At 44.5% G+C, this 22,321-nt stretch overlaps 1 long non-coding RNA gene across 3 annotated transcripts in view; it reads right to left on the bottom strand.

The window, feature by feature from the left end:
* LOC126952557 (uncharacterized) overlaps window positions 1–21,349 on the bottom strand; it is a 34,389-nt gene extending 13,040 nt beyond the window's left edge. The window contains exons 1-3 of one of the 3 annotated variants that reach the window (XR_007724947.1): window positions 11,272–21,349; window positions 4,172–9,584; window positions 2,605–2,750 (exon numbers count right to left, since the gene is read on the bottom strand). This is a non-coding gene — a long non-coding RNA (uncharacterized LOC126952557). Of the gene's footprint in view, window positions 1–2,604; window positions 2,751–4,171 lie in introns of all 3 variants that reach the window. The other 2 variants (XR_007724946.1, XR_007724945.1) reach the window with 2 other exon arrangements.
* Between the last annotated feature and the right edge of the window lie 972 nt (window positions 21,350–22,321).

Here is a 22,321-nt window from a genome sequence, read left to right as displayed (position 1 = left end):
GAGACCAATTTAGTTATGTGATTTCTAACTTAGTCTCCATTTTCTAACTCTACTGCTGAGCTCAGGGCTGTCAATTCAAGCGTTATTCCCCTGGTTCAAGACAAGGAAACGTGGGCTTGATAGGCTTCTAAGGAGTTCCTTTCCAGGAGGTGTATTGTATGGGAGCCAATGGAACACACGAAAATCAATGATTGTCAGTCAGGACCCCCCAGTTGGAGGGATAGAGATTTAGGAACCATCACAGGTTTGTCGGCTCCTGCAACCATCCAGATGAGTTCAGAACTCTGGCAGGGACACTCCAGAGTATCAGGGTTAAGGATAGGGTGGCTCAGTGTCAACTAGAGCTCTATTCCCAGAATGTCCCTGGAGCACCCCTTGTCCTGCTTGAGGGTAGAGGACCAGCGACTTTATCAAGATTTAATTGCAGCCATCATTTGTATTTGGGGCAATCCTTTTTAAAATGTCTGGAACATCTTCTGAAAACCCACTTTTTTTTTTTCTAATTTTGGTTTTGAGGAATGGGCATGTTTGAGGTGTCCCTTGCTAATTGTTGTAACTGAAGGACCATTAACTTAGCGGTTGACAGTCTAATGCTCAAGTAGCCCTAGATTTAGTCTTTTCTAAAGTTTTGGATAATGAATTGGCCAAAGGGGCCATTTCATAAGGTTACTTTACAGCCCAATTAAGGTCATGATGTTTTACCAGGGTACTGAGGGCTTCCGAAAGACCAGCCACACACGTAAAAATGGAATTAAATAAATTGTTTCGTCATTTAAATATTTGATCTCCAAATTTTGTTGGAAAGTCTGTTCAAATTTATCAAAATAATCAAGGACAGTGTCATCGTTTTTTTGTGTATAACACTGTTATACTTTCCAGTTTATCTGATGGGGAAAAAGTAGGGGAATGGCTTTTAGTAATTTGGTATCCTGTTTCTATGCCTTATCAAATCCTTGGGCACCAGTCTGCTTAAAGTTCTCAAAGGGTCTTTCCCATTCAGCAGCTAACAGCTGATAAAGATTGATAAGCCCTGATGATTAGGCTACAATGTTACTCAAATTCAAGGAAGTTAGTCTTCAAGGGACTAGGGAAATGTTTTACTAGGGTCAGAAGTTCTGACACCGACTAAGGAGCATGGAATTTGCCGACCTCTACTCCTCATTGTTTGGGCCTTAAATGGGGCTGAGTCTGGCTGGGCGCAGTGGCTCACGCCTGTAATCCCAGCACTTTGGGAGGCCGAGACGGGTGGATCACGAGGTCAGAAGATCGAGACCATCCTGGCTAACACAGTGAAACCCAGTCTCTACTAAAAAAAAAAATACAAAAAACTAGCCGGGCGAGGTGGCGGCGCCTGTAGTCCCAGCTACTCGGGAGGCTGAGGCAGGAGAATGGCTAAACCCGGGAGGCGGAGCTTGCAGTGAGCTGAGATCCGGCCACTGCACTCCAGCCTGGGCGACAGAGTGAGACTCCGTCTCAAAAAAAAAATAAAAAAGGGGGGCTGAGTCTGGAGGCGGTGGAAATGTCAGGAGAAGAGAAAAAGAGGAATTCAGAAAGTGTGAGAGGAAGGAGGGAGTGAAAGACAGAGCAGAGGCCCCTGTAAAAGATGCCGAAGACAGACGAGGTGACAGGAAAGGTGAGCTAGCAGAACGGTCTTAGAGAGGCTTTTCTGCAGCTTTACTTTCAGTCTCCCACGTGCTAATCTCTTTTTAAGTCATTAAGATGTTTGCCTAATTTGGAATTACTTTAAGGGAAGCACAGTAGCTCTTGATTTTATTCGAAACTTTAAAAGTCCCAACTGCAAAAGGCTTTTCATTGTCTCTGGGAAGTTCCGTATTTTCTTTGTTCTAATTGTGAGCACAGACAGGCAAGTTTTCGAATTTCAAAGGAACCCCATCTTGGCCAATAAAGTTTTTAAATCATCTCAGGTAATTTTTGTCCAGAGACCTAGAAAATTACAACTCTCTGGACCATAATTTTTGCTCATAAAGCCAGCTGGAGTGCCAGAGGGCAGCCGATCAGCAGGGAAAGACAGAAATCACGGGTTACGCATTGCACTAACCTGATGAAGCCATCCCTCTAGTGCACCTTAGAGTGTCCTCACAAAACCTGATGAAACAGCTGGGTCTGCAACCTTATGAAGAGGCCACTTAGGCAAACCAGATGGAGAGGCCCCCCCTTCCCGGGGAGGTCTGTTTCAGGATCCAGATGAAGAGGACTGGCTGAGGAGGTTTAATAAAGGCTCTGAGGCTTAGATCAAAAGCATGGGAGGAGCCAGGCACAGCGGTTCACGCCTGTAATCCCAGCACTTCGGGAAGCCAAGGCAGGTGGATCACCTGAGGTCAGGAGTTTGAGACCAGCCTGACCAACATGGTGAAACCCCATCTCTACTAAAAATACAAAAGTTAGCTGGGCATGGTGGCGCATGCCTGTAATCCCAGCTACTTTGGAGGCTGAGGCACAAGAATCACTTGAACCTAGGAGGCGGAGGTTGCAGTGAGCCGAGATCGTGCGACTGCACTCCAGCCTGGGCGACAAGAGTGAAACTCTGTCTCAAAAAAAAAAAAAAAAAAAAAAGGCGTGGGAGGTCTGAATTCAAGGGCTTACCCGAGGCTTCCTGGCATCTCTGAGAAGACAACTGAACTCAAAGGACCCTTGCAGATCTCAATGTGTTGGTTCAGGACAGCGTCAGGAGAAGAATTGGTGTTGCTTGAATTCCACTTCTGATTCCAAAGAATGTGAACCAAAGCTCTCTGAAAAGGAATTTAGAGGAAAGAGACTTTATTCCAGTAAACAGTTTTCATACCAAACACAGCTTTCATGTAAAATGCAGGTGCGGTCCAGAGAACAATGGGAAATTTGACTTTTATGGAGGACGTTCCGACCCAGGTTCCCGCTGTAGTCCACATATACACATGAAACATTTAAATTTGTGTAGTTACGATTGTTTGACGTTTACTCACTCTGATTGGTTGATGTAGGTCACAGCCTATTGGTTGGTTCAGGCAACATAAATAGGAACAGGCAACTATGAAAGTCCCAAAGTTATGCAGACATGCAGGTTTTCATGGAACTCAGAACACATATGTGACCTCTGGTCAGCAAATGGTCACTTGGCTCTTACTGAATTTAGGCCCAGTCACCCACTCAGGATTCATCTTGAAGGAATGGCTCTTTCAAGGTTTACAATCCCCCATTTCATAAATGAGGAAACTGAGACGCACAAAGATTGAGTAGTTTTGTCTAATTCCCCAGTGATTAATGACATAACACAGGATTCCACTCTGTCTATCTGGCCCTAAAGCCTGTGCGCACCACAGCCACTCTGCTTGTGTGGACTCTCACTGAGGTAAATGGCTGCCTGGATCTCTGAAGGAAGAAGCGACCTTGAGCGGAGGCCGTGCTGGGATTGACTGTGGATGTCTGCCATGGACAGGAATGTGGGAAGTTGGGGTATGTGTGCTGTGTCTATGCCACGCAGTGGAAAGAGCTCTAGACAGGGACTCCAGAAAGCTTGGCTCTAGACCTGACTTTCAGTTTATGGGCCACAGGTGCCACTCATCTGTGTATCAATGGCCTCACTCACCAAACAAAATAAAATAAGATGATTTCAAATTTCCCTTTTGCCCTATAATTCTATGGCTTTTATATAGCTATTTTATTTATTTATTTATTTAATGAGACAATGTCCCACTCTGTTGCCCAGGCTGTAGTGCAGTGGCACATTCTGGGCTCACTGCAACCTCTACCCCTCAGGCTCAAGCAATCCTCCTGCCTCAGCCTCCTAATTTCTATGAGTACAGGCACACACCACCCACAAAGCTAATTATTTAAGGTTTTTGTAGAGACAAGGTCTCACTATATTGCCCAGGCTGGTCTTGAACACCTGGGTTCAAGCCATCCTCCTGCCTTGGCTTCCCGGAGTGCTGGAATTACAGGCATGAGCCCCCCAGCTGGGCCTGTGGCTTTTATAATGAAAATAATTGAATTACTCCTCCTTTCTACTGAGAGACAATTTATAAATGTATTAAATTTACATATAGGTGCATAGCTGTACATAAAAGAAAAAGAGTTTTTTTAGGGAAAAAAACAAATATTTCTATCTGAACAGGATTACCTACAGAAGTTGCAGGATGTCTTTCTCAAAAAATGTTTAAGTTTGTAAGAGAAATACCTGTGTGCCTGTTAACAAGAGCCTTCTGGATGACCAGGATTCAGACCCATGTGGATGACAGGTGTTCTTGGGTAAGAGCTCTGGAGAGCTCATCAATCGCCCATGAGCACGTACGAATGAATTCCACCATCATTCATTGTTCAGTTTGGGGATGAGTGAGCCTAGGTGGGAGGCCACTTGCATTCATCCAAACCAGACCATATTCTTCATTTCACAGGGGTGCTGGAAGGATTAATAACTGTCTGGAAATGTAACATTTGTACAGTATTTTGTAATCCTTGAAGAAAAGACACCAGATACATGTGAGATCACTGGCAGCCTGAAATAACAACATTGTTTTCCCCCCTCTCTTCCAGAACCTGCCAATAAACTCTCTTTTTATATAAATGCTGTCATGCTGCTGTGAAGAAATTTCAAAGAAAAGCCATGGGAACTTCTCCCACCCTTTCCCCCTGTGATTCACCGTCGTTCTCAAAACAACTGTTTTTATGTCTGAAACGTTCAGAGCTTGAGAACTCGAGGCAGAATTTGACTGTATCTTTCCTTTTGGAAGCTGGCACACAGGCTACTCAGCAGGCACCTCCCGGTCCAAAACTCCCCATGAGAAAAGAGCAGGCTGCTTCTTTCCTTGCACCTTCTACACACTCTGCTCTGCCCTAAGGGCTGCTTCCCCAGACCCCACCTGGGGACAGGCAAATCCAGGCAACGCATGAGTTGAGTGGGTAAGAGCCGGAAATGGGGTTGGGAGACACCTCTGCCCACTCAGGATCAGCCGCTTATTCAGAGTGGTTAAAAGCTAGTGGTTAGGGCTAATCCTAATGGGATTAGCCCTAATACACATTAAAAAATATTGCAATCCCTCAGTCATTAAAACAATGGATCCAAGGATTATGATGTAGAACAGTCAAAACAATTTTACCAAGAAAGAACCAAGTTAGAGGACTCATTCTACCTAATTTCAAGCCTTATTATAAATATACAATAATGAAGATATTGTAGTTTTAATATAAAGACAGACAAACTCATGACTAGAACAGAGGATCTCAGAAATAGATTAAGATATATACGGTTAATTGTCAAAATGACTTTGACAATAGTACCAAGGAAATTCAATGAGGAAAGAATAGTCTTTTCAACATATGGTGCTAGAACAATGAGATAGTCACATGCCAAAGAATCAACCTTTACCTGATACCGTATGCAAAAATTAACTGGAAATGGAGCATGGACCCATTTGTACACCTAAATGTCAGAGTTAAAACTATAAAATTTCTAGAAGAAAATAGAAGAGAAAACCTTACTGACCTTGGTTTTGGCAAAGGTTTCTTAAATACGAAACAACAAGCATAAAGTATGAAACAGAAAACAAGTTTGACATCATCAAAGTTAAAATGTTTGCCCTTCTAAAGGTTATGAATATAAAAGTAAAAAAGACAGAGATTGTGAGAAAATATTTACAAAACATATGCATCAAAGGACTTGTATCTAGATTATATAAAGAGCCCTTACAACTCAATAATAAGAATTAAAGTAAATCAATAAGAAAAAAATACCCAAAAGATTTGAACATACACTTCAACAAAGTAGATTGATGACAAATAAACACATTAAAAACATGATCATTATCCAAAGTCATTAGGCAACTGCATATTAAAACTACAATAAGATGCCACTTTACTCCCACTAGAATGGATAAAAGACTAACCATACTAAGTGATGGCAAAAACATGGGCAACTAAAGTTCCTATACACTGTTGGTGAGAATGTAATATGGTACAACCACTTTGGAAGACAGTTTTTTTCTAAAAAGATGAAACATACACATACCATATAACCCAGCCATTCAACCTATGCACAAGTGTACATGAATGTTCATAGCAACTTTATTTGTAATAACAGCCAAAACTGAAAACAACCCAAATGTTCATCAACAGTTTGATGGATAAACACACAGCAGTATAGTATCCATAAATGAATATTACTCAACAATAAAAAGAAATAAATTATTGATACATGTAAAAATATAGTAGAATCTCAAAATCATAATGCTAAGTGAAAGAAGCCAAACAAAAGAGGCTACATGCTGTATTATTTCATTCATACAAAATTTTAGGGGCCAGGCACGGTGGCTCATGCCTGTAATCCCAGCATTTTTGAAGGCTGAGATTGGAGGGTCACTTAAGGACAGGAGTTCGAGACCAGTCTAGCCAAAATGGTAAAACCCCATCTCTACTAAAATATAAAAATTAGCCAGGCATGGTGGAACACACTTGTAGTCCCAGCTACTCAGATGGCTGAGGCACGAGAATCGCTTGAACCTGGAAGGTCGAGGCTGCAGTGAGCCGAGATTGTGCCACTGCACTCAAGCCTGGGTGACACAGTGACATTCTGTCTCAAAAAGAAAAAAAAAAAAAATTAGAAAATGCCAACTCATCTAAAGTGATAGAGAGCTGACCAGTAGTTGCTTGGGGAGGGAATATTCCCAGGAGGAATGAGGAAACCTTTGGGGGTGATGGATGTGTTCATTATCTTGGTTGTGGTGATGGTTTCACAGGTGTTTACAGAAATAAACATCACTGAATTGTACAATTTAAAGATGTAGTTTACTGTATGTTAATGTCATTCAGTCTTTTAAAATGCTATCCAGTTTTTTGGGTTTTATGTTTTGTTGTTTTTTGTTTTTTGGGTTTTTTTGTTGTTGCTGTTTTGTTTTGTTTTGTTTTGTTTGAGACAACTCCAGACTGGAGTGCAGTGGCATGATCTTGGCTCACCACAACCTCCACCTCCCAGGTTCAAGAGATTTTCCTGCCTCAGCCTCCCCAATACTTGGAACTACAGACACGTGCCACCACGTCAAGCTAATTTTTGAATTTTTAGGAGAGACAGGGTTTCACCATGTTGGCCAGGATGGTCTCAATCTCTTGACCTCGTGATCCGCCCGCCTCAACCTCCCAAAGTGTTAGAATTACAGGCGTGAGCCACCACGCCTGGCCCTTGATCCAGTTTTTAGGCCCTAGCTAGAGGCCTGTCATTTCCCTTTCTTGAGCAGCTCATTTAATTCCACACCCCAACCAACTCCCTTAATGGGCTCTCACCCTCCAGGCCACTATTCCTCTTCCCTAATTAACCCAAGGCTGAGTACCAGACAACCAAGGATAGCCCATATACCACAGAGCCCTGAAATTATTCCAACTGGTCAATCCTAAGCATGCTAGCCCTGCCTCGCCTGTTCCTTCCAGGAGAAACCACAAGAAGGGTGCTTGCTCACAGCCCCCCTCTTTCTGCCTTCTGACCAACCCCAGTGCTTCCCTCAGGCAGCCCTCCTGTGCTCATACAACCTGTAACACTTTCTGTTTCCTTTCCCATAATCTGTGTCTGGCATCATACCTCATCCAAGGCAGTCTGGTTAAAACAGTCCATCGTACTTCCATGAAGCTGCTTAAAAACAAAAGCACAGTTGGCTCTCTCTATCCTTGGGTTGTGCATCCACGGCTTGTGCATCCGCAGGTTCCACCAACCTCAGATCAAAAATATTCAAAGAATAAAAATAATACAACACTAAAAAATGATGCAGGCTGGGTGCGGTGGCCCACACCTGTAATCCCAGCAATTTGAGAGGCTGAGGCAGGCGGATCACATGAGGTCAGGAGTTCGAGACCAGCCTTGCCAAAATGGCAAAACCCCATCACTACTGAAAATACAAAAATTAGCCAGGTGTGGTGGCAGGTGCCTGCATTCCCAGCTACTCAGGAGGCTGGGGCAGGAGAATCGCTTGAACCCAGGAGGCAGAGGTTGCAGTGAGCCAAAATTGCACCACTGCACTCCAGACTGGTGAAAAAGCAAGGCTCTGTCTCAAAAAAAAAAAAAAAAAAAAAAGCAAATAGAAAACAATACTTCCATAGCATTATGTTGTATTAAGTATTATAGGTAATCTAGAGGTGCATGCAACATAAGAGAGGATGCACACAGGTTATCTGCACATGCAACATCATTTTGTATCAGGGACTTGAGCATCAGCAGATATTGCTATCCTGAAGGTCCTGGGACCAGTCCCCTCTGGATACCGGGATGACTATAAAACAAAAACAGGAATGTAAAGATGATATGAATCTATTGCCATGATTTTACAAAGGAGAAAGAAGAGGAACAGAGAAAGCCATCTTCCTGCCCGTCATCAACTCATCAGCTGTATAAGCGGGAGAATCTTTTAACTGGAAGTGTCTGAACTTTACCGGATGAGAGGAGGAATGAGCGGGGGAAATGTAGGCTTTTGGGAATAGAAAACATCACTTTGCAAAGAAAATGACAGCAACAAACCCCAGAACAGATAGAAGAGAACTGGTAGGTGAAGAGGCGATCCAGTGGCAAACATCCACGTAGGAGTACATGGCAGTGATGGCAGGTGGAGCAGCAGAATCAATACCAAGGCCAGCTAGTGGGAGCCCACACAGACAGCAGTCAGGGAGCTCAGACAAGCCTGGCAGGGCCCATCCGGCCAGAGGAGGCTTTTCCCTTAGGGGAAGCTTGGGCAGCCAAATTATCTCAGATAATGATGGTCTTGTCAAGCAAAGGACAGCAAATGCACGGATGTGGAGCAGGGCCACAGGTGACTCACCACATACCCACCACAGCAGTGGGGACACAGCGTGCTCGGTCTGAACCCTCCCACTCCCAGTGGCCATTCAAAACAGTCTCTTTTCTTCTTGTCCCCAACACCCTCATGGTGTCATTTCCCAAAAGCCGTCTTCTCACCTGCAGATTTGCCCACTGACTCGTGCAGCAGCCCAGCCCTGCCTCGGGGGTGGAAGATCGCAGGGCACAGAGGGCTCGGGAAAATTCTGCCCACCTGCCACACAGCACTTTTCAATGGCAGCTCACAGAGGCTGAGCAGCGCTGCTCTGTCCATCTACCCTTTCCTACCTAAACTGCGTTCACTGGACTGTGAGGCAGGCCCTGGAGGGTTCCTGCTCATTCCTCCAAAAATCAATGCTTCAAAAACCAATCTACCAAACGACCAAACTCACCAAAGGCCAGATTCATTAAAAGCCGATTTGCTGAGTTGTTGACTGGGACTCACAATTACTGACTGGGACTCAGCAGGCCCAGGCCAGGGGCTACTCACAGGGTTGGAGCCAAAGCCACAAAGTAATAAACGGAGATTTGGCCTCGGGCATCCACTCATGCATTCTCCCTGGATAACTCTGCTGAAGGCCTGTGGATTGAGTTGGCTTCTGGTCTGAGGATTCGGGGACCCTGGGTCCCCACTGTTGCTCTCTCAGCCTCCTTCCCAGGCGCGGTGTCTCCCGAATGGCTCTCATGTCATTTGTTGCAGCCCCACTGGTTTCCAGGTTGGAGGTCCAGGCTGCTCACAACCAAGGGTGAGCAGGCACAAAGCCTCCAATCGCACTCGAGCCTGCAGAGATGCAGGCAGTCACCTGCCATTCTTGATAGATAAACCCCAGGACACAGAGAGTTATCCCCTGCAATGAAGGCAGCTTCCACAGCTGCCTCTGGCCTTTTATGTTCCTGCACCCTCTACACTCCAGTCTCAACATTGCAAGAGATAAGCCTGTCTGTAATTTAAATAATAATTTTGAAATATGCCCTTATCTGTACTGGAAACATGTTCTATAGATTTTCTCATGGCCTGCTTGGAAATTAGAAGGGATTTTGTCACTTGGAGCGTATGACTGACGGCATATGACGACTCTCTGAAGTGTGTTTTGCCTTTTTGTGTCCAAGCTGAGAGAAGGGCCCCCTGAGCCACAAGAGGGCTCAGTCAAGTGAAGGAGTTTCCCTTTCCCTTGGAAACTAGAAGGGATTTTGTCACTTGGAGCCATTACGTCTAGATTTCATCAATATTGAACTATCCGGCTTCCCGCAGCCAGAGCTGCGTGGAGACCGATTTTCTTTCAACCCGATTCAGGCTGCAGACCCTTGGTGAGGATGAGCTCACACTGTCTGTCCCACCTCGTTTAAGGCTTCTGTGGAGACTTTTGGAATCTGTTTTACTGACTTTTTTCGTGGTGATCACTTATTATTCAGCATTTCAGCATTATTCAGCTTTTTATAACCTATTCTAGCACCAACATTTCGTTAATTCCAGGATTTATTCCATTTGAGAGACACCCAGGCTGTTTCAGCTGCCTCTGTTTCCCTCCAGCTGCCGTCTTCCAGCCTTGCCACTGCTCAGTGCTGCTGAGGGCCGTCACCCAAGAGGAGACCTCCCTGCTTTCCTGTGGCAGGCCCCTGGCTTCTGGGTTGGAGGTCAAGGCTGCTGACAACCAAGGGGTGAATGAGCACAAAGCCTGCATTTGCACTCTAGCCTGAGAACAGTCCAGCCTGGGCTCCTCCCACCTCAGAAAAGGGAGAGCTGACTCTATATTTAAAAGGCTTGTCATCAAAAATAGCTTGTCTCTGCGCTCTCCTCCAAATTTCTTACAGCAGGAAAAGAATGAACTTCACTGTGTACTGGAATCAGATAAGACTGCCCACAACTTAAAAGTGTTGAGGAAAATAGAGGGCAAGTGGCTGGGTCAGTATCTCTGTTATTCCTCGTTTTATCCATTAAGGTACTTTTCCAGAAAACCTTTCCAAGCACGTGAGAAACCTTTTAACGTTTTCCTACAAGAGACTGAAGAGGAACCGGGGTGTCCGTGGCCACACGCTTCCATCTGGGTAAATGTCACCACTGAAAACCTGTCGACTTGGCACTTTGAAATGAGTGTCTTGAACACCTGCTGTTTCCCTGACCCTTGTAGTTTCCCTGAGAGGCTTGGAGTGGGAGGGCAAAGTTCAAGGACAACTAGCATCGATATTGGTATTGAAATTAGACCGGGCGTCATTCCCACCATCAGGACTGGGACCGCTGCCTTTGTTGAACTTTGTCACTAACTAGGACTCAGGGCTGAGCTCTAGCTTTGGGAGTAGCTGCTCTTTCTGGGATGCATGGGGAAAAAATACCAAAACATTGACTAATCTAAGTCTCATTTCTCCCAGACCACACCCATCTTGGGATAATCAAGGACTTGGATGACAATCCCACTAGGATTTGTCCCCAGCAGTCACCTAGACACTGCCATCCCTTGCCTTATACTTACCCACAGTTGGGAACCTGAAATGTTTCTCCTTTCAGCTATTTTTCCATTTCACTTTTCAAAAGTTTTATTATCATTCCTTCTGCCCAGGGCCTGGTGGGCCTCTGCTATTCCTAAAAGTCAAGAAGAATTCCTTTAAATCCTAAAAGTGAAGAAGAACATTTTTAAATCCTAAAAGTCAAGAAGAATTCCTTTAAATCATTACTGGCCTTCCAGCCAATGAGTGCCATCTGGCTGGTCTTTCAGTAACTCCTTCACTTGATTGAGCCCTCTTGTGGCTCAGGGGGCCCTTCAAGTTTTCAACTTGGACACAAAAAGGTAAAACACACTTGAGAGAGCCGTCACATGCAGTTGGCCCTCTGTATCTGCAGGTTCCACATCCATAGATTCAAGCAACCACAGTTAGAAAATATGCAGAAAACAATGTTTCCACAAAGTACCAAAAAGCAAAACCTGAATTTACTGCATGCCAAGTACTCCACTGAATCCACATGAATGATGTAATGTGGAGGGACTGTATTCAGTATTAGAAATAAGCTAGAAAGGATTTAAAATACATGGGAGGATTACATAGGTTATATGCACATACTATGCCATTTTTTATCAGAGATGAGCATCCGCAGATTTTGGTATCCATGAGATGGTCCTGGAACCAATCCCCAATGGATACCAAAGGATGACTGTACTAGGAAAAATGCAAGCAGGTCATTAATGGCTATACCAGAGAAATAGGTCGACGCTAAGAACTGAGTTCATAGCAGACAGCTCTGATCTGAAGGAGGTCGATGTACTAATCCAAGGCCAAGGGCAGGCTGAGAACAGAGGTGACAGGGCTCAAGAAGATAGAAGGGCAGAGAAGGGGGTTCCTACTGGGTGGTCGGAGCGTGGACTGAAGGAAAGGCACAGGCATCTGACCTAGCATCTAATAACCCGTCCTTTGATGGTCTTTACATGATCTAGACTGCATGATTACTGCCTCCAATGTTCTTAATATTCTCAATATGCTTTCATCATTCAGATTTCTAAATCCATCTGCTTAGAAACCTCAAGCATTGTTCCTTAAACCAATTCCTCTGTAATGCAACCTAGTTTTCTAAGCAAGGGAGCTTGTCCTCCAGCACTTACTGACTCGTGGCAAGTGACGCCCCAGAGATGAGGACACATTTATCTAAATTTTTTTTGGTTATGGATGACAGAAACCCCACAAAGAATAGCTTAAGCTATTTCTTAGGAATTTATTTACTATAAATTCTTGATTAAATAATTATGAGTTTGCCGTGCATGGTGGCTCACACCTGTAATCCCAGCACTTTGGGAGACTGGGGCCAGGAGTTTGAGACATTCCTGGCCAACATGATGAAACCTCGTCTCTACCAAAATTACAAAAATTAGCCAGGCGTGGTGGCACATGCCTGTAATCCGAACTACTCGGGAGGATGAGGCACAAGAATCACTTGAACCCAGCAGGTGGAGGTTTCAATGAGCCAAGATTCTGCCACTGCAGCCTGGGCAACAGGATGAGACTTTCTCTCAAAAGAGAAAAAAAAAGTTATTGGAAGGTATTAGAATGCATTGTGGGATCCAGGGAAGGGTGGACCAGCAAGCTGTGAGAAGAACGAGGATGTGTTTGGGTCTCAGGGATAACTGGAGTCAGGGTCTAGATCCCCCCAGGACTCCTCATCTCTATCTGTGCCTCTCTTCAGAAGCCTGCACTCTCCCTCTCTGCGGGACAGCTTTCTCCAAAGGCGAGAAACACCAAGGCCAACTCGTGAATCTCACATTCTATTGCTCTTACTGCCAGAAAGAAACTCTCTGTTTCACTAATAATTCAAAGCATTCTGGGGGAAGATTCTCCAGGCTCAGTGTGGCAGTGTGCCCACCTGAATGCTCACTTTTGCCACTTAGCCCACCCATAACACCAGTGAGCTGTGGGGGCAGGGGAGAGCATGCCATGAATGCAGCAGCTCCCAGGAGCGCCATGCAGTAGAAGCACGATCCGTGTTCCCAGGAGAAGAGAGAAGCCGGGTGTCTCGTAACACAGATGTCCAGAAGACTCAGAAAATCCTTCTTCACCTGGATAATGCCCATTTTCCCCAAGGCTCATCTCAGGTGACACCTCCAGAAAACTTTCTGTAGCCCCAGTGGATCAGGTACCCTACCGACATGCCCCCATCACCCAGCACAGGCACCTATCTCTAGCCTATATTTTTGATTCCCCTCCTCACCTGTACCACCCTGGGGAAAACAACTGTGGCTGTGCATCTTGGCATTTCTAAGACGTAATCCAGTGCCTGTCCCATGACATGCTTTCAATTCACATTTCTTAAAACATGCATCAAAGAAACATTGAAAAATATGAGATAATACCATGGAATGAGGCTACAGCCCCACTGTATGAGTCCATTCTCACATCGCTATAAGGACATACCTGAGCCAGGGTGATTTATGAAGAAAAGAGGTTTAATTGACTCATGGTTCCACAGGCCGTACAGGAAGCATGGCTGGGGAGGCATCTGAAAACTTTCAATCATGGCGGAAGGCGAAGGGAAAGGAGGCCAGGTCCTACATGGTGGGAGCAGGAGGAAGAGAGCGAAGCGGGAGGTGCTACACACTTTTAAACAACCAGATCTTGTGAGAACTCACTACCAAGAGGACAGCAAGGAGGAACTCTGCCCTCATGATCCAGTCATCTCCCACCAGGCCCTTCTTCCAACATTAGGAATTACAATTTGACATGAGATTTGGGCGGGGACACAAATCCAAACCTTTTCACCCTCCAAGTGTAACGTGGCTTGCGGGCCACTGGGTACAGAAGATGAGGATGTGAGGAAGTCCTGGGCAGCATCGCACACCAGCCCAGAGCAACCAAGGGTACTCACAGAGGCACCAAAACAGGCTGGGTTTATTCGGTTTACGTTGTTTAAAGAAGAGAATGTCTAATTTTCAAGATTTTCATTAACATTGTTTTAAAAATTTGTATTCCGTCTCTATAAACGTCAATTTCCTTCTGTGATTTCTGTGAACCTGTGCTCTCTGGATTGTCTTTTCTGTTTATTTTGAGGAGGGAATGTAATAAGCATTTATCACATGCCAATTATGAGGCAGGAATGGTGCCGGGCACCAGCAAGACGTTCAAAGCTCTCAGACACAATCAAATCAGAATCACACTGTCAGTGCTTTGGTAGAAGCACCCAAAGGGACTTTGAGAGCAGAGGAGAGAGAATTCTCAATCAGGCTGGGTGGGGCATCTGGAATCTTCCAGAAGCTGCATTGTGGAGAGTGAGAGGTGTGTTGACTTGGGTTTTTTGATTACAGCACAGAATCTGCCTCTGGCCAACTCAGGCAAAATGGAACCACATTAGAATGAATCTATGAAGACAGACTCGGCAAAGGCAGGAGTCACACCAAATCAAGGGATCTGGCCAGCAAGACTCACAGGTAACCCAGCTGGAGCTGCAGAGCTGGCTGAATGAGCTCCTCACACTTTGTTTCTTTCCTTATGTCACTTCAGTCACATTTCCAAATCCTGAGATGAGGATCCAGGGGCCTGGGCTGAATGACACCCCTTTCCTTTGGCCAGGAGAGGACACAGGGTGTTACTGACACCCCCACAGTGTTGCACAGGATGGTGGAGAGAAACGTTCCCTGAAGAATAAGGAGAAAGAGACGCTGATAGTAAAACAAGAAATAATCAGTAAAGTGAAAATTAGTTAAGTGAGGAGGTAGAGAAGAACGTTGCAATTTTACGGAAATACAGTTGCTTATATGATTGGAGCAAAAGCCCAGTGTCAGAGAGTCACAAGAGTTAGCAAGATGAGTAGGCAGGGGTTGACCTCAAAGAACTTCCTGAGCCAGGCCACAGTCTGTACCCTCTCCTGACAGACGGGAGAACCACTGGGAGGTTTGAGGCAGGAAAGAGACATAATGAGATTTGCATTTTTAAAAGATCTCTGGCAGAGATGGAACTGGATGGGAGGAGGCTGAGCTACTGGAAGCCGCTTTAGGATCTAGGTGGTGAGTGAGGCGTTCAGGAAGGAGGTGGGGGCAGGAAAAGACTAAGAACTGCTGAAGGGGAGAATCCTAGGACTTGATGGCTGAAAGTGGAAAATGGGTGGGGGAGGGCAGCCAAAGGATAAGGGGATTTCTGGCTTGATGGCTAAGGGTGTGTTGGAGGGGAGCGGTACAAGGTAAGCGCTTTTTTGGACACGTTGAGTCTGAGGTTCTTACGAGGCTTCCCAGGGTCTTAATAATCCAAATCCTACCCACTCCTGGTTATAAATAACAGCAAAAAATAATAAACAATATCATTCCCTCATTCATTTATTAATCAAGCATTTAGTGGCCACCTATAACGTGCAGGTGTTGGGAATATAGCACATAACAATTTCTCTCTGTAAGGACTCACAATCCAGCACAGATAAGTGAACATAGGAATACAGTATGATAATATTCTGCTACAGATAGTAAGAGACTGAAGTAAATTTCCTCTTTTGCTATGAGACTTAGGTGGAAAGAAAGAGTAGAGGCCATTTTAAATATTATGGCAGTCCTGAAGTCATTCTCTTGCATTCCCAAAACTGACATACTCAACTCTTCAAATGTCTTTAATTTTTACATCATGAAAACATAAACTATCCAAAAAATTCTTCCTCCACAATTCCTTTCAGTTTGTTTCCACTAAATAAGTGTGTTCATATTCACACATGAAGATACATTACACTGCTGAACACCAAGTAACTGAGGAGAGGTTGCAAATAGCTGGAGTAAACAGCAAATTGATTAAACCATAAGTTGATAGAAAGCTCAGACGTTGCACAAACCCCGATCGCTCTCACGACCAACACCAGCGCAGCCCAGGGAGCGTATCGTAAATCGGCAATCTGGAAACTCCCCCGTGGCCACCTGTTCCCCTTGCTGTTCTCAGTCCCAGGCTCTGGACTTCATACTCACAGGCACACACACACATCCCTGCAGACATCTGTTTTCAAGAAATGGTGGTGCTAAACTCCTCCCGGAAAATGTGCTGAGAAAATTCTTCTATCCATCAGCTGTGAAGAGCAGAAAGCAAACGGGAGGCGAGGGCCCTTCCAGCTGCCCCGCGCTCTTGCCCGATGGATGGCTGTCGTCCACCTGAGGACTCTGATTTCACTGACAGCTGCTAACATCTTCTAACGCTTCCCTGGTGTCTTGCTATGACGGTTAATTTTGCGTGTTAACTTGGTTAGGCTGCATTGTCCAAACATTTGGTCAAACGGTATTCTGGATGTTTCTGTGAGTTTTTTTCAATGAGATTAACATTTAGATGAGTAGATGTTGAGTAAAGCAAATGACCCTTCATAATATGGGTGGGCCTCATCCCAACAGTTGGAGATCTTCATAGAACAGAGACCGACTTCGCCTGAGCAGAAAGGAATTCTGCCAGCAGCCAGCCTTTGAACTCCACCTGCCACTCTTCCTTGAGTCTCCAGTGTGCCAGACCACCTTGCAGATTTTGGACCTGCCAAGCCTCCATGATTTTATGGGTCAGTTACTTAAATCTCTAGTTACTTAAATCTCTCTCTGTCTCTCTCTCTCTGGGTCTCTCTATCCTGCTGGTTCTGTTTCTCTAGAGAACTCTGACACATATACCTGGCTCATCTTCAGCTGTGTTGCCTAGATGTTTTGCCCCCGAGACCTGTAGTCAGCCTCTAGGGCCTCAATCCCAGCATGGTTTCTGCACCTGCCATGCCGTGGTGTGGAAGGAAAGGGGAGGAGGAGGTGGGCTGCAATGGCACAACCATGTTGGGCAGAAAATCCCATGCTCAGGCCTTATGTGAGCCTTTCTGCCCCCAATGCCCACCTCAACCCGTCTAGGAGAACGTGAGGCTTCCAATTGTGCTGCATTTAATTGGAAAGAGCGGCAGAGCTAGACTGTACCAGAAAGTTCCCATTGAACCCTGGCCATCGACGCAGCCCTTATAAGGGGTCAAGAGCGTGCCAGTCCCTTGCTTCTCTGCGTTCATCAGCATTGGCTGAGTACATGCTGTGACTGACTGGTGTTGGTACAATGGGCACAGAGATTAATAAGACACAGTCACTGCCCCCAGGGAGCCAGAATTTCACATCCCTTTTCTTTTATTCTTCCACAAAACTGGAAACATCATCCAGACATCAGAATTACAAGTTTTTTTTTCTTTTTAATCCTTTCAGAAACCACTTAAAGGGAAAACCTACTGACCACCAGCTGAGGGCTGAATTTTCACAGCCCCTAACATCCAGGTGACTATACCCAGGGGCACAACAGAATTCAAGTGCTAAGGAACCACAGGCATTTTAAAGATAAGTTTAGTAGCATTTTTAGGCACTGCTGTTAAGCTTGTCTGTTCTACCCCCTGATTTGGGGGCATAGCTTGTAGGTTCTTGAAAGTGAGGCTACATCCATTACAGGTTATATTCTTAAAAAGGAAGATGCATAAGAGTTTATAGAGTTTTAAAATATATATATATTTTAAAATTATAGTCAACATAGAGCACTCGGAGGGAATTACAGGTTTCCTTTGGAAGAGGTAAACATGCTTCCAAACTTCTTTCCCAGGAGGCTGTGTAGTTGTATTCACATTGTCGTCACTAGGTGGCAGCAGAGGTACTTCTGTGACTTTCAACCATTGGCTTTGGAAGGCATGGGGGAGGGGAGGCAGCTGACTCAGGCTTCACTTTGGTGTAGGTGAGTGTGGGGCTTTTCCTCCGGGCATCAACTATGTCAAACCACCATAGTATCTATTAATGTCAAAGTAAGTACCTCACAGTATAGAATTGATTTTAATACATCATTATCAATATGTGGCCAACGGAAATTTCCTAGATCTCAGATGCACTTTGTCCCCCTTGTGTGGCCTTTCCTTGGTGTTCCTGAATAGTAGAGATAATCTAGTTTTAAAACTGGTCCTTTTGTGAATGTGTACTTTCATAGCTCCATGTCTCAGGCACCCCTAGAGTATTCACTTAGAATATTAAGTGAATAATATAGAATACCCCCAGGAGTATTCACTTCTCTATTCTCAGGCTGCCTTGGTGCAGACAAATATATTGTCCCCAACTTCCTGCCTTGTGCCCAAAGAGAAAAAAATGCTCATCATCACTAGCCATCAGAGAAATACAAATCAAAACCACAATGAGATACCATCTCACACCAGTTAGAATGGCGATCATTAAAGTCAGGAAACAACAGGTGCTAGAGAGGATGTGGAGAAATAGGAACACTTTTACACTGCTGGTGGGACTGTAAACTAGTTCAACCATTGTGGAAGACAGTGTGGTGATTCCTCAAGGATCTAGAACTAGATGTACCATTTGACCCAGCCATCCCATTACTGGGTATATACCCAAAGGATTATAAATCATGCTGCTATAAAGACACATGCACACATATGTTTATTGCGGCACTATTCACAATAGCAAAGACTTGGAACCAACCTAAATGTCCATCAATGACAGACTGGATTAAGAAAATGTGGCACATATACACCATGGAATACTACGCAGTCATAAAAAAGGATGAGTTCATGTCCTTTGTAGGGACATGGATGCAGCTAGAAACCATCATTCTGAGCAAACTATCGCAAGAACAGAAAACCAAACACCACATGTTCTCACTCATAGGTGGGAACTGAACAATGAGATCACTTGGACACAGGAAGGGGAACATCACACACCGGGGCCTGTTGTGAGGTGGGGGGAGGGGGAGGGATAGCATTAGAAGATATACCTAATGTAAATGATGAGTTAATGGGTGCAGCACACCAACATGGCACATGTATACATATGTAACAAACTTGCACGTTGTGCACATGTACCCTAGAACTCAAAGTATAATAAAAAAGAAAAAAAAAGAAGTCGTACTAAAATAGTGCCTATGGAAAACAGCAGAATTTGACTCCGTTCTCTGTGTCTGGAAATGAATGGATCAACCTCCAGTTAGGGATGCTGTAGAGATGTTTCCTGGATTGAGAAAGATGAATATTGAATTAGAAGGTGACCAAAGTTCCTTCTAATTCTAGGATTCCATTACTCATAAACACATGGCAACTACAATAAACCAGCACTCCACAGTACCTCCCAATGAGCCCACTTTGGGGATACCCTCCTTAAGACATGTTCAGATCATGCAGTAGCTACAGTCTATACCACTCAGCCTTAAGCTAGAGGAGCTGCTCCACCAGCCCCTTCCTCTGTTTTCTGCCCCTGCATGGGCCCTTCCTCCATGGTTTTTATCACTGCATGGTCTTACATTTACTTGTGTGCTTGTTACATCAATGTCTACCTCCTATGCTTCACTGAAATCTGCAAAGGACAGAAACTAGGTCTGTCTGTGCTCAGCACTGTATCCCCAACACTGCACAGAGTAGGAGCATAATTGTTGAATGAATGACGGCATACCAGTCCCCCTCGGGCCCATCACTCTTCAGGATGGAAACCACCTGCAGACCGGGCATCTTCATGTCCATTTCTCTGTTCAGTGAGCTGGTCCTGGCTTTCTGCAGCTCAACCTGGCGCTCACAGGAGACCTTGAGAACTCTAGGGAAGCAGGTGATTGGCCCTCTGAGTAAGGTTCCTTCCAGCAAAGTTGACACTGTTTGACCTGCCAAAACAAAGACTTGACTTGAACTGTTCCATTACATTGTAGCTCCAGTGTCTTGGGGGGACCCTCCGATTCAGAAGAGAGTTCTTTATGTCTGCAATAGACCCACATACCTCTCTATATCTTTAATCAAAACCATCAGAACACTGCCACTTTCGTTCTGCTTCCAAAATTCCCAAAATGGGTGATTTTTGCCCCCAAAGGACTCACATATCAGTGTAGCCCTAGTGGGAAGCAGGACAGAGGGCATCTCCCAGGCGTATCAGGCAGCACAGAGGGAAAAGATGCCAACACAGGGCTAGGATGTGACCTGATGTGACCTAATATGACCCTTGACAGGTTCTTACTTCACAGGTTGGCTTTAGTTTCTTCCTCTGTAAAAACAGAAGGTTTGGTTTGGTCAGATAGCATCTCAAGTCCCTTCCACTCCTGAAAATCTATAATTATGCCTGGGTCATGTGGCTCAAGGGCAACTACCCCATCCCAGGTAAAGACATCCCATTTCCAGACACACTAGTTTGAGGCCTGCTTCAGTAGACCATTTCAATCCCCAAAGAAACTATAAAATGATACGAGCTTTTCCCTAGATTTCTAAGCTTCTCCTTAACACATTATGGCTGAATCTCTTACAGATGTTTCTTGACAGATCATAGTGAAATTACTTCTCAAGAATGATAATCAAATGGAACTTTGTCATTTTTTAATTTAACATTCACTATTTTAAGTTTCCTCAAGGATTTCCAAAGGCTACATGATTATGGCACAACGGATAATTTTTCTGGGGCCCGATTTTAGTAGCAGATGCTACTCTGAGCCGCTTAGCCAATCGATGGGCCTGCCCACCTCCAGTCTCCCCAGGGAGAGGCAGTCCTGTTTTCCTCTGCTTCCCTTAGCACACTCAGCAACCGTCATACAGTGATAAAAGTTTCACTTCTTTAATGGAAACAGCACCCAAAGAGAGCCCAGTGTTTACGCTGGCGATGAAAGTTGAAAGAAAGTGAAGAGTTGTAAGAAAATGACAGTTCTTCCAGAAAGTGGAAGTTTTAGCTAATTATGGCATGGTAGGAGCTGTAGTCTTTTAAGGGACAGAGAGTGTGTGGGAAATCCCTCAGTATTTTTTTCTCTCCTTTTCCTCCATTCTCTGGTGCCCCAACCCTCAGGCAAGCCCACAGCAGGCTCGGTGCAGCAGTGAAAAAGGCCAGCAACAGGCATCCGCAGGAGCTACAGCTCTAAGGCAGAGAAAGCTTGCTCTCAGTTCAGCAGAACTCAGCTCCAAGAAGGTGGCACAAACCCTGTCGCCCCTCTCTCTTCCTCTCTCTCCCGCCCTCTCTCTCCCCTCACTGCTGTAAGGCGGTCACAGAAGTGGGTAGTTACTGGCTGGACAACCATAAAATAAAGCCTCAGGGAACCAGAGGTGCTAAGGAGAGAGCAGAGAGAGGAATTTGGGAAAGCATACAGCATTATCCCCAGAGAAGTAAAAAAAAAAAAAAAAAATATATATATATATATATATATATATTTATATATATATATATAAAATAAGAGTGTCTGGGAAAGGAACTCCATAAAGAGGTTTATGAACTCCTGGCTAACCCCTGGCCCGAGCATGTATAAATCTGATCCTAATTGGCATTCAAAACACTTTGAGAACTGAGATTAAGAGACAGGTCTCCCCAGGTTCCAGTCTGACCTCTTGGGTAGGGGGCACTCACAGGGGGCACCCACTTGGGAATGATCTGAGTAGCATTGAAAGGCTTTGAAAATTGAACTAACATTGGAATTGCAGCTCAGAGAAGATGGGTTGAAATGTGAGGCCTGAACTTAACCAGGTCAAGCGCCTGCCAAAACAAAAATGTCAACATCTTCTGTAGGATTTAAACAAAACCTGAAGTCTTAAATATAATAATCAAAATGTTCAGGGTACACTCAAATAGTATTCAGCATATAAAGAACCATGAAAACCTCAATATGTATGGGAAAAGTCAATCAACAGATGCCAGTGCCATGATGACACCAACGTTGGAAGTACCCGACAAAGTTTTTAAAATGCTTGCATGAGCAATCTTGAAGACTCTTGAAGAAAAAGCAAAAATACAAGGTATCATTAAAGAAACAGAAGATATACAGGACAAAAATTAGAAATTTTAGAGTTGAAAGTATAATAACCAATATTAAGAAAACCACACATTAGATGGGTTCAATACCACAAAGGATGTGACAGAGGAAACAGTGAACTTGAAGACACATCAAAAAAAGAGGGAAAAAGCGTTGAAAAAAATCTAGTAGAACTTCAGGTACACATAAAACAATAATAAAAGTTCTAATGTTTGTGTCACTGGAGTTTTAGAGGACAAGAGAAAGAGTGCAGTGCTGAAAAAAAGTTTGAAAAACCAATGGCTGAAGACTTCCCAAGTTTGGCAAAGGATATAATCTACA

Source organism: Macaca thibetana, chromosome 4 (assembly GCF_024542745.1).
Source record: "Macaca thibetana thibetana isolate TM-01 chromosome 4, ASM2454274v1, whole genome shotgun sequence".
NCBI classification, from domain to species: Eukaryota; Metazoa; Chordata; class Mammalia; order Primates; family Cercopithecidae; genus Macaca; species Macaca thibetana.
Note: the sequence above shows the minus strand (reverse complement) of the source record. Positions and strands in the feature narration are given on the sequence as shown.